The sequence below is a fragment of the Plectropomus leopardus genome, chromosome 10 (assembly GCF_026936395.1).
Source record: "Plectropomus leopardus strain MGB_pleo_1.0 chromosome 10, ASM2693639v1, whole genome shotgun sequence".
Taxonomy (NCBI): Eukaryota; Metazoa; Chordata; class Actinopteri; order Perciformes; family Serranidae; genus Plectropomus; species Plectropomus leopardus.
This window is the reverse complement of record NC_142185.1, coordinates 5,872,145-5,884,216: the sequence shown is the minus strand read 5'-3', so window position 1 is coordinate 5,884,216 and position 12,072 is coordinate 5,872,145. Positions and strand designations below refer to the sequence as shown.

At 36.9% G+C, this 12,072-nt stretch overlaps 1 protein-coding gene and 1 long non-coding RNA gene across 5 annotated transcripts in view; one reads left to right on the top strand and one right to left on the bottom strand.

Annotated features, from left to right (window-relative positions):
- LOC148188467 (uncharacterized) overlaps window positions 1-12,072 on the top strand; it is an 86,900-nt gene that overhangs the window by 60,418 nt on the left and 14,410 nt on the right. Inside the window, exon 3 of the long non-coding RNA XR_015777603.1 lies at window positions 2,242-2,396. This is a non-coding gene — a long non-coding RNA (uncharacterized LOC148188467). The remainder of the gene's footprint in view (window positions 1-2,241; window positions 2,397-12,072) is intronic.
- The window catches only part of LOC121949025 (nck-associated protein 5-like), a 90,776-nt gene that overhangs the window by 70,017 nt on the left and 8,687 nt on the right, over window positions 1-12,072 (bottom strand). The gene's annotated exons all lie outside the window — the stretch shown is intronic.

The window sequence follows — 12,072 nt, the reverse complement described above, 5'->3', positions numbered from 1 at the left end:
TACAGCGCTGACATGCAAATGGTGGTATTGTAGGTGGAGTGAAAGAGGACCTGCTCAGTAAGGTGATATAAACTCCTAATTCTAAGGTGACAAAAACAAAGCAGTTTTTATTTGCAGGTGATTATAAGCTAAAGAAAACACACTTATTATATTATATTCTGCTAATATATCCCCCTTAATCATTTAAACAGCTTGAAAATAGAGTTCATAGCTGCCATATATGGGAAAAGAAATCTCCAAGGGGGAGTACGCCCTCAGTTTGGGCTGAGCCCTTAATATTTGCAGTGTCTGACCCCAGCCCTGGATATCACCACAGTGATTCACTTTTGTCAAAGCAGAAATTTTGACTTAACACAGCAGGTAAAGGCATAGGTGCAACTGATTGATGTTAAATTCAGGACTTATTTTTTTATATTTATATTATCCTTTTTTTAAAAAAATATTTTTATCCTATGTTTAATTTTGCACTGAGCCACAAGTATCAATTTTCACAGTGTGAGGATCAATAAAGGGTTTTCTTTTCTTTTCTTTCTTTTTTCTTCATTTTTTCTGAACTTAGCTTAACCTAACCAACGTCACTTGACATTCAAATTGTCAAAGAAAGTCATACAAGTAAGAAACATGCTCAATACCAGAGTCCTGAAATTAGTAAAAAAAAAAATAATAGAGTTGACACTAAAAACTGAATCAATAACATTTTCAGAGTAGTGACTTTAGTGACTCACTAGAGATGCTTCTTTCAGTAAAATGTGGTTTGAAATGCAGATTTTTTTAGATAAAACAGGCGTAGTAGAACTCTGTGCAGGAGGTCAAACCTGCTCACAATCCCAATTAATATTGTTATCCAATAATGAGGTGTCCTGAAATGTACTCATCATTTTTCAGTTGGGTAGCTCAGAAGACTCCCACACTTGGCAACATCTCCCTTAACTTTGTGTATTCTGGACAAGACATTGGGGTCAATACAGAAGGTCATTCAATTAACAGGGATTGGGTCTATTTAAAATTCAGCCCAAATGAATTTTATTCACATTTTACTCGATCACGAACCATCATTTATACCAGGGACAGCATTTAGGGAAAAACTATCAATAACTGTTGAAATGACTCAACACTGCCTTCTATCACTGTTGTCCTTTAGATAATGTATTATATCTGATTCTCCCTTTTCTTTGTTTTCACCTTTGTCCTAGAAGAGCCCGTAAACACAGTGACTTATTGGAAGTATGTATTCAAGCTGAAAAAATGAAGTTGCGTATTTCCATTCTTTGCATGCAATGTGGAGGACAGAACCGTGAAATCATACAAAAAATCTTTAAAAAAAAAAAAAAAAATGGAAACTTGAAGGACCTGGCAGCATGTGAACTTTGAATCAGCACTGCCATCTAGTGATGTTTGCAGATTACTGCCAGAGTCAGGCACCTCGATGTTGGATCACAGCACAGTTTTAATACAGATCAATAAAGATAAAACAGTAGTCAGCAGAACTGTATGTAACATAGGTTAATATAACCTTAAACAAATAAAGGATCTAAAAATTTACAAATATGATGTTGGCAGATAAACGACAACTGATTTCATGTTAATTAGTATGAAAAGCACTGTATATTGTTAGCTATATTGTTTATTTTTGCAATTTTACTTTGTGTACTGTTCCTTTAACCAGTGCTGCAGATAAAAGCCGATCAGTGCAGACGTAGCACCGCTTGCTGGGCGAGACAGGAAAAACACAACAGCAGACAGCAAGAGACAAGCCAGGGAGTGCCAAGCAGTAAACGGACAAGTGAGGAGAAAAGGGAAGAATAGAGTTAAAAAAAAAAAAAAAAAAGCAAGTTGAGGGGGTAGTCCATTTTTGTTTTTCCATCATATTTGGAGGATTTTGTGTTGTTACCTTCCGCCTATAATTGCTGAATTCTATTATTCTATTATCTATTATTAGTAAACTACTTTTCTGGGTTTCAAGCAGTTGTTTAGCTGAAATTGCCCATAGCTTAGCTAAGACAGTGTGAACAAGTTTATATTGTGTATTCTGTGTTTTTTCTTTGTGTAATTGAGAAACTCTGTGCAGTAGGCATGGTCAAGTTTAGCCTCATCAGTAAGGTGAGGTGAAGGCTGCTGCCATTTTGTGGTTTAATTTACCATTTTAACTGATATTTAGTTGCCAATGCTCCTCAGGTTCTTCACTGTGTCTTGAGACATGTAAGACTAAAACATCTGCATTTGTACTGCCCTGTTATACAGTGAGGATCATTTGGTGTGGGCACACCTGAGGCAGGGGAAACAAGATGGTGAGCCACCTGATCATGATCGGAGAAATCATGCTGGTAGGCATCTGCTTCTACAAGACCAACCTGCACATCAAGGATAAGGACACTGATTCACACACTGCGATCATGGTAGGACTGAACTTTCTGTATTTGCTGCATTATGCAGTGGATCTCATTTAGACTAATAGAGAACTTAAAAAGACAGATTACACTCTGAGAATTTTGCTTCTCCATATCTTTTGTGCCTGCAAAAGAGGTTGTGTTATGGTAAATTCAAACTAACTGTACTAACTGAGTAAACTTAAGAGGAAGGAGAACCAAACTCGTACAAAAGGCCTAATTGAGATTTTAAAAGTGAACTGAGCAAACTCAAAGAAAAACCAGAAACTAAATAACAACATACAGGACCTTAAATTGAAATTATTCCCTAAACTCAAATAGGTTTAAGCTGAACCAATATGAGATAAAGTAGGAAAATATTAAGATTTGGGTTTTATTTAATGTGTTTTTTTAGGATTTTAATCCTCTGTTTTCTATCATAAGTGTGAAGTGTGTTATGTGGTACCAATACATATGTATAAGGGTTGTACAGTGCGAGCAGATCACTCGCAATTGCACACAGTGAGCGAGTAAAAGAAATGCCTTTATTTTAATATACTGGCACAAACATGCCAACCATATCTCTCTGTGTGTGCTCTGTTATTCCTGAGAGCTGGTTATAAACCACTCCTCTGAACCTAGTTCTGGTCCTAACTATCTGTAAATACCTACAGTGCTACATATATCATTACAAGGTCTGTGGTGGTGTGAAAGATGAATTTTAAAGTCAACTCTGAAGTGCTCAGAAAAATGGGAATTTGAACATGGAATGATCCATGACAACAAGGTTAACACAATCTGCTGACAAAGTTTGCGTGATGCTTTGTCTGCTTTCACTTCAATTTCAGATTTTCTGTTACTATTTTTCTATCTGTCTTTTGCCCTGTGAGTTTTTCAGTGCATTTAAATAAAAATCCACCTGCTTTCCTCTAGTGTTTTGAATTCTGAAAGACCAAGATGTTTGAAACTAGCAACATTTTTCCCCTTTTGGATCCTTTCAAAGCTTAGCACATTGTCTCCAAATTAGTATAAGCTACAGAGGAAGCAGGTAATGCGTGTTCGGCCATCTTTTTAGAGCTGCCATTACTTGGGTTGCGAGTCACAGTGTCTGCTGCTGCCTACTAATTACCTCACTCAACTGACAACAAGTTTTTTGCATAAGATATTGTTGACTGTCTGTCAATTCGAGATAGCACTCCTGGTTCCCTCGTCTCAGGGTCAGTGGGTTTTTTGAATGGGTTTTTGCTTAGATGTCTGAAATAAGGTCTGTGGTTAATACAAGCTTAAGAGAATTTCACATTTGGCCAGATGTCATCATGCTGAGTCATCCTTCACATTCGGTGTGTTTTGATGATAACAGTTGGAGAACAGTGAGATACAGAATAGGATGTAGAGCTTATGAGATGATTTTTTTTTTTCCATGAGAACTGTCACATTTAGGGTCTGGTGTGCAGGATTTAATGGCATCTAGCATTGAGGTTGCAGATTGCAACCAGCTGAAACTGTGTGTCAAGCTTGTAGGAGCACGATGGTAGCCGACGCAAAACTGTCCCGATCAAGAGCTAGTGTTCTGCTGGTCTTTTTTGGACTACAGCATGGCAGACTGTGTGAAAGAGGATCTGCTCCACATGTAGTTATAAACAGCTCTTTCTAAGGTTCAGAAAACACAATGATCCCTATTTTCAGACAATTGTAAACTAATGAGGAAGTTATGAATATTATAAACCGTCTCTGTCAATATATCCCCCTACATCCTACACACTGTACCTATAACTTTAGGTTTATTTTAAATTGTCCTTTTAAGTCAGTTCATGCAAAATATGTTTGGTTTTTTTTGTTTGTTTAAATATAGTTTTTAATCATTGACCTCCAAAGCCTTGCAGTTCTTTTAAACTGTCTTTAGAGGAAGTACTTAATGAATCCCTCTTTTAGGAGAATATTATTTAACACCTTGGATACTCCAGAGTCACATCTGATAAAAATGACATAAAAATGTCAAGTGACTGCATACTGTTGTCCAAATGTCTGAATTGGTGTAAGGCCAAAATTCTAACTTCAGTAATGATAATTCTGAAAATGCAATGTGTGTTTTATAACAGGCATTTAAATGCCAGCAGCTGCTTGAATCCAAATGTGGATCAGCTTTGTTCATTGTTGGGGACTTAATATTCCCTCTGTAGTCATGCCATGTCAGACATAGCTCAATTGAAGAATGATGTCAACGAGCATCTCAAAAAGTGGTCTACAAACCATTTAACAAATATCCAAATATCAACAACAGATATTTTGTAAATTGTTTCGCTGTGGATTGACTTACAGTTTGCACTGTAGGTGCAGTGCTGATAACATAGATAGAAACAGCAATGGTTCCAGTCATAGCCCATATATTGAAGATAATTTGGGTTCACGCTCTAGGAGCTGTCGTTTTCCATCTATATCACCCCCTGGTGGTTGTCTGCAGTATCCGGTCTTTAAGTCGGTATGTTGTGCTCTTTTAAAATACTATTTCGGGATCCAAACCTCATATTGTTTATGATGCCTCAGTGCTATGTTCCCCATTAATCAGATAGATGTGAGATGTGTTAGTTCAGCAGTTCTTGTCACTTACAGTTAAAAGCCAGCAGATGACACTCTCACATTTAACCTTCCAAAACAGTCGACTTGTGGTTGATGATGGCAAATTCTCATTCTCTGTATGACTGACATTGTAACTCCAGAATGTTAATTAACTTTTTTATTTCATCTTATTGCCTTAAAGTATAGCTAAAGTATGCTACGCGGATACTTAAAAGGAAACTTTGTATTTTTGATAAGTTCGTGCTTGAACCTATTTCTTATAACTTTTCTTTAGAGGCATCATATAGTTGCACTTTATAAAAAAATTTATTAAGTTAAAATTGCTCATAAACTGCAGTTAATATCCTTAAATTGGGATACTTTCTTTTGAGATGCAAGGTTTATATACATTTATTTCTGCCTGTCAAGGACTCCGAACACCTTTGAATGCTTCCTTAAAATTTTCCTATTTTTTTATATTACAAAATGCATCTTTTAGTCATGAATGTGTTTCTCAGTAGTTGGCCAGCAGATGGAGATCTTTGTTCATTTTCCACAGTAATCTTGCATGCTCTGAATTTATCTCCAGCCTCCTCACATGTACGACTGTTCGCCATATGCATGTCCCACTTACAGCCACATTGTACCACAGTTAAAGCATGGCATTAGAGCCACAGCCACACTGTAATGTAGTTAAAACCACACTACCATATAGTCACAGCCACACCGTAACAATACAGCCACATACTGTAATATAGTCACAGCCACACTGAAAAGTGAGACAAAATAAATGAGGAAACAGGAGATGTACCTGTCTGACAGCCAGATTACACCTTATAGCCACACTGTAACATAGTTACAGCCACACACTGTAATATAATTACAGCCACAGCCTAAATCTAACATAGTTACAGCCACAGTGTAATGTCGCAGCCACACACTGTGATACAGTTACAGTCACAACATAACACTGTTACAGCCACACCGTGCTATTGTAACAGCCACACTGAAAAGTGAGACAAAAAAAGGAGGAAACAGGAAGAGATATACTGCCCTGACAGCCACATTATACCTTATAGCCATACTGTAACATAGTTACAGCCAAACAGTAATATATTATGGCGTGGCTGTAACTATAATTGCAGCCAGATTGTAATATAGTTACAGCCACACTCCATAAGATAGCTACAGCATTAATGTAAAATAGCATAATACAAAAAATAATACAGCCTTACTGTAATATATTCACGTGTTTATTCAATTTTCGTAACCACTGAAAGGGCCTCGGGGGGGCTGGAGCGTATCCCAGCTATCATTGGGTGAGAGGCGGGGTACACCCCCGGACAGGTCGCCAGACTATCGCAATATAGTTACAACAACACTATAATATAAAAATATATAGATAGGCACACTGTAATCTTACTGCAGCACCGTACAGTTACAGACTTAATGTAATATAGTTACAGGCACACTATAATATAATTACGGCCCTAATATAATATAGTTACAACCACACTGTAATACAGTTGCATCCTAAAGGTACTATAGTTACAGTAACACAATAATGTAGTTACAATCTTAATGTAATATAGTTACAACCACACTGTAATACAGTTGCATCCTAAAGGTACTATAGTTACAGTAACACAATAATGTAGTTACAACCTTAATGTAATATAGTTACAACCACACTGTAATACAGTTGCATCCTTAATGTACTATAGTCACAGTAACACAATAATGTAGTTACAACCTTAATGTAATGTAGTTACAGCCACACTGTAAAGTGAGACCATATAAAGGAGGAACCAGGAGTAGATGCACCCGCCTGACAGCCAGATTACATCTCAAGTCAGAGGTGTTGATTAAGTTAGCAGAGTCACATGGTACCTTTAAATGACTCATGACGTCCTCTTCACAAGTCATACATGTATTTTGGAAGAAACCTCGCTCACAAACAAAAGTTGTTTCCATTTTGCCAGACAAATCTTATCTGAATAAATAATAAAGTAGAAAACTAACAGCAGTGAAAATGTCATCAAAAGTTTTGCCTTAAAGATGCATTTTTCTAGGTTAGAAAATAACTTGTTATAAATGCTCATTTTGCACAGTGAATCATTAAAGAGTAGGCATCTCATTTCCCAAATAGCGGATCTCTCATTTAGAATAAAACTTTTAAAATGGTGATGTTGTTTCCATAAATTAACCTCTGCTATGAGTCTCTAGGGATTAATGAACATGTCAAGTAAGCATTCACACTGTACATAAAAAAACTCACTTCACTACAACAGACTACTGTAAAATGCACAGCATAATGAGCCCATGACACTGAAGGGACTCCATTCTTAGACTTCATCATTTATTAACAGGCACAGCGACAAGCAGTTCTTTAGACAAGATCTCACCAGTGTGCTAATTTAACAATAAACAACTATGCACAAACAGTAGGAGGTTTCATTCATTCACTCATATCAACTGGGAAGTTAAATAAAGACTTTGGCTTTCAATAGAGATGTAAAAATAAAGGATTTAGGCAGTGGCAGGTGGAGTATGCAGATAAGAAAACTACAGTCTATAAATAGGATGCAAGAATGTGCCTATATGCAATATTAATGTGTAACAACGCAAGTTAGGGTAATTTTATAACTTTTACTCTACATATATTAACAGCTGAGTGCCGTTGATTAGAGGTCCAAAGCAGCAAATAATGGAAAGCACCTCAACATTAAGTACCATCTACTTTTAACATCTTGGATTAGATGATTACAAAAATACTACGGCCAAGAAAACTCAATGTAGTACAACCTTAGACACCACAAGCAAATAGACAAAAGAAAAGCAAACCAAGAAAACATCTTCACCACTTTGTCAGGACATGCTAAAACCAGAAAACACCGCCACGGGGTGGTGTGCTTCCAAGTCAGGTCAGCGTCAAGTGTCACTTACAGTTTTCATCCATGTCTGTGAAAACTTGGATGCTTCACACATCTTCCCCCCGGCAGCACAGAAGATCTATACAATCAGCAAAGTTTCAAGGTGGACACCCAAGACATATGTGTCACCAATTCGGTATCTGACCAAATGTCTCCCTTTCTGTATCTGAGTTTTGACGTTGAGAAATGGCCAGAGAAGAATTTTTGAAGAATATTATTATGTCACAATTGTCCTTTGACCTCTTGGATATAAAAAGTCAGAATTTCATTATATCCTATGAGACAAACATGTCCAAAAACATGTTTTATGGGGTCACTGCGACCTTGACCTTTGACCACCTTATCAGTTTATTCTTGAGTCCAACTGGACATTTGTTCCAAATTTGAGGAAATTTCCTTAAAGCCATCTTCAGATATTGCATTTATGAAAATGAGACAGATGCAAGGTCACTGTTACCTTGACTTTAAAACACCAAACTCTAATCAGCTCATCATTGAATCCAAGTAAATGTTTGTGTCAAATTTTAAGAAATTCCCTGCAGCCATTCTTATGAAATTGCTTTCACGAGAATGACACGAATACAGGGTCACGGTGACCTTGACCACTAAAATGCAATTAGTTCAATTCCAGGACCCTGAAATTACAACGGCTAAATGAACACCTGTTTTTCTTACTGTAACATGTAAATATGTCTGCTAAAGGCTAACACTATATCGAGTGCTGCAGGGATGACGTCAAAAAAGCGTATGGGATTTTTTCATTGGATTTTTTCAGCAAGATAATTTACACAAATAAACACTACTTTTATTTATTTTAAATGCCTAAATACAATTGCCAGAAGAAAAAAGCTAATAATAGGCTCTTAATGAACAATATCATCATCGCATTACTTAATTGTCACCACCAAAGGGAGGCGGTGAAGCTTTGTTCGCCATGATGGCGGTCTGTAGTCTCATTCAGCAACTTGCTATGAACTGCCTTTTATAAAACATAGAAAATCTCCACAATTCACAGTGGGGAAATTATGGATTTATTTTACGTTGTACAACAAAGCATGAAAATCTCTTAGCCTTTCACCTTTTCACCGCAGACCAGATTACAGGCATCTAGCAAAAAAATAATCTATTCAAATTGACTTCAAAATGGGGGAACTGGAAGTGCAGAAATGCTGACTCATTTTTCAATTGTAGGACTCATGCACCACTCTATTGGAATCACACATGGAGAATTAAATTAAACTTCTAATAACTGCCCTTTTTTTCTTTTGGCAATTTGGGGCCTGCAGAAGCAATTTGTGAACAACATTAACAAAGCATCAGTTATCAAGTTTATATGGCAAACTTGTTATGAAACAGCTAATCTGCACTTCCAGCAACATTTTTATTAATTTAGAGTCATATTTGTGTCCACTTGATGAATGTATGTCCAACTTTCCCTCTCTTTTAGCTCTGTTTTGCTAAATGCTCAACTCTGTCCACCAGGTTGTCTCTAACTGTGTCTCTCTGCTGTTAGGTGCTGGACAGGTAGTGTACAGTCAGTTTTTTTAGAGCTTTGTTACTGAAAACAGCTTGCCACTGATGCTGAAAATCACACTATGAGAGCTGTAAAAGTGAACCATAACAGTGAAGTTGAAGTTCGGACAGATAAACTATGAGCTGAAACCTACTTTAAAGCTCTGTAAAGCTGAGTGGAGTTTCACATTCGGGTGATAGACATCTTTCGCATTGTTTTCACAGTCATTTTTAATTATAAAAATAGCAATTAAAGCTGCTTTAAAGCTGAAATCTTCACTTACAGTAGAAATGAAAAAAGCCTAACAGAGCAAAGCTAAGCATTTGTAAAAAATCTTGTACTCATTTATTTTCACACATCAATGTAAAAACTGTTTGTGGTTTCAGGGGAAATGACATGTTGTAACTATTTCTTAATGAACAGCTGAGTGCACAACTTCCTGTTTAATTGTAAAAGTGAAGTTGGAAGGTTTCATACCAGAGACGCACTAAATACAAATCTATGAACATGGACACTGCACAGAAACACCAGTACTTCAGCTTTAGAGTTGTTGGCAGCTTAAGATAATAAAAACATGAGATAGGTGTACATCTTCTCATCTCAATCACAAAAAGACAGCAATTTAGTCCCCTCCATAATATTAAGCATATTTATTCTGCAGTGTTTTACTAAATGAGGTGTATGTGTTGTCAGAGTGGTTTGTATTGTCATAAGCAGTCATGCTGTGGGCGCTCTCTGGCACTGTATAAAAGACAAGTCCTTTTATATTTTGAGCATCAAACACTTCATTTCCTGTAAAATTTCCGACAAATGCTTCTGTACCAACTTAGTGTGGAAATGTTGTTTTTTTGTAAAGGAAAATGCAAAATCAAAGTAGGTGATAATCCAAAATACATGCAAATATAATGGAATATAATGCAGTGAGGTTATCACTGCTGAGTCAGCACACATGTAGGCATTACTTAGGCTGAATCTAAATATCCAGACTTCACCACACTTGCAGACTCACTGTGCTGAGGGCTGTCCACATCCACCATTCATCCAGTTTACAAGAGGCTTAAAGTGGACTTTCAGAGGACTATGTGAACCTCCGCTTGAGGTGTAGACTCCACTGGACTTTGCTGGTTTAATTACCCACAATTCATAGCAATACAGACATGGCATTCTATTTTTCTCCAAATGCAGACTAAAAACTACAACAACCGTATTATAAACTACTGCATTAAAACATTACTTGAATAATTTAGGCCAGAAACAATATTTAATTACATCATGCAAAATATGAGTAGCCAATATGTTGTATAGAAAAGTTTGAATTTTGTTTTGTTAAGTCATAATAAAAGCAGATACATAGGTTTTGTATCTTGTTATCTGCAGGGACAGATAAGCAGACAGAATATGTCAGAGCAGTTGCCGCTGAAACATTTCCACAGCAATGAGCGAAACAGACTCGAGGCCTGTCCAGAGACCATGTCACAGAACCTGTGACTGAAGTCCACAAGGGCTCTGTCCACAAGGGCTCCGTCCACAAGTCCAGGGGTTGGACAATTTGATTCAGCCATCCTCTTCCGTCCTCTTGTTTGGGGAAGTGAAGAAGGTTTTAACCCTTAATTATTAGTAAAGGCTGAGCCCTTTACTTAGACCCTTTTATTATTAATCACAAGCATGCATTTGCACACTGATAAAAGCATAAATGGTGCCAGTCAATATGCTGTAAATATGCATTTTATGGACAATGCATGTTTGTTGTATCTACGTTTACACTGGACTCTGTATTTCTTATTGTACAAATTAGCTTTAATAGAATAGAATAGAATATTCTTTTATTGATCCCCCATTGGGGGAAATTCCAAATGTTACAGCACCATGAAAAAAGAAAAGTGTAATGTAACAAAGAAAATAACAATAACAAACAATAAATAAGTAATAAAATAAGTATGTACATAGAGGAAATAAGGTATGTACACATAATAATAAGTAAGTAATAGAATAGTATGTACACAAAGCGCTCTCATCTGTAAGTAAACATTATCAACATTGTTATAGTCCAAATTATTTTTCAGAATTCTTTTTCCAATTTGCGCTTTTGAAAAAGTGATGGGGACAAAATAGGTCATTTCAAAGAGTCCTGGGGATATGTCCGCAGTGTCCCTAATATAAATGTCACCTATGTGTAACAATCAAAGTTACAGTGATCACTGCCCCTCTATTAGATTAGATTATTCCATCCATATCAGAGCCTTTACTACAGTCCTTACATTTCTTAATGTGCTATGAAAAGAGTTAGTGTTTCTGTTAAAGTCTCACAGAGACGGTTTGACAATTATTGTACTTTTTAATCACAATGACTCCAACGCAGAAGTAAAACAAAGCAAGTGTGTTTACTTGAAGGCCTCTCAGAGAGGAAAAGCACTCCAGAGTAAATAGTGTAATTACACGTCTTCCTTTTGGGTGGGTGGGAGGGTAAATTGGTATAATCAAGGCAGCAGCTCAGCCTCTGGCATTGATGTTGGAATGAATTAGGACAGGAGCTTGCTGAGATATTGCCCCCTGGGTATTTAATGAACACATACTTCTACCCACAAATCACATCCTGCTGATATACTGGCGAGCCAGTCTCATGACTGTACCGTACAACTCACTTTGGGAAATGAGTGGCGCAGGAAACGCAGCTTTAACTGTAGGTTGGCTACGTGTACACTGA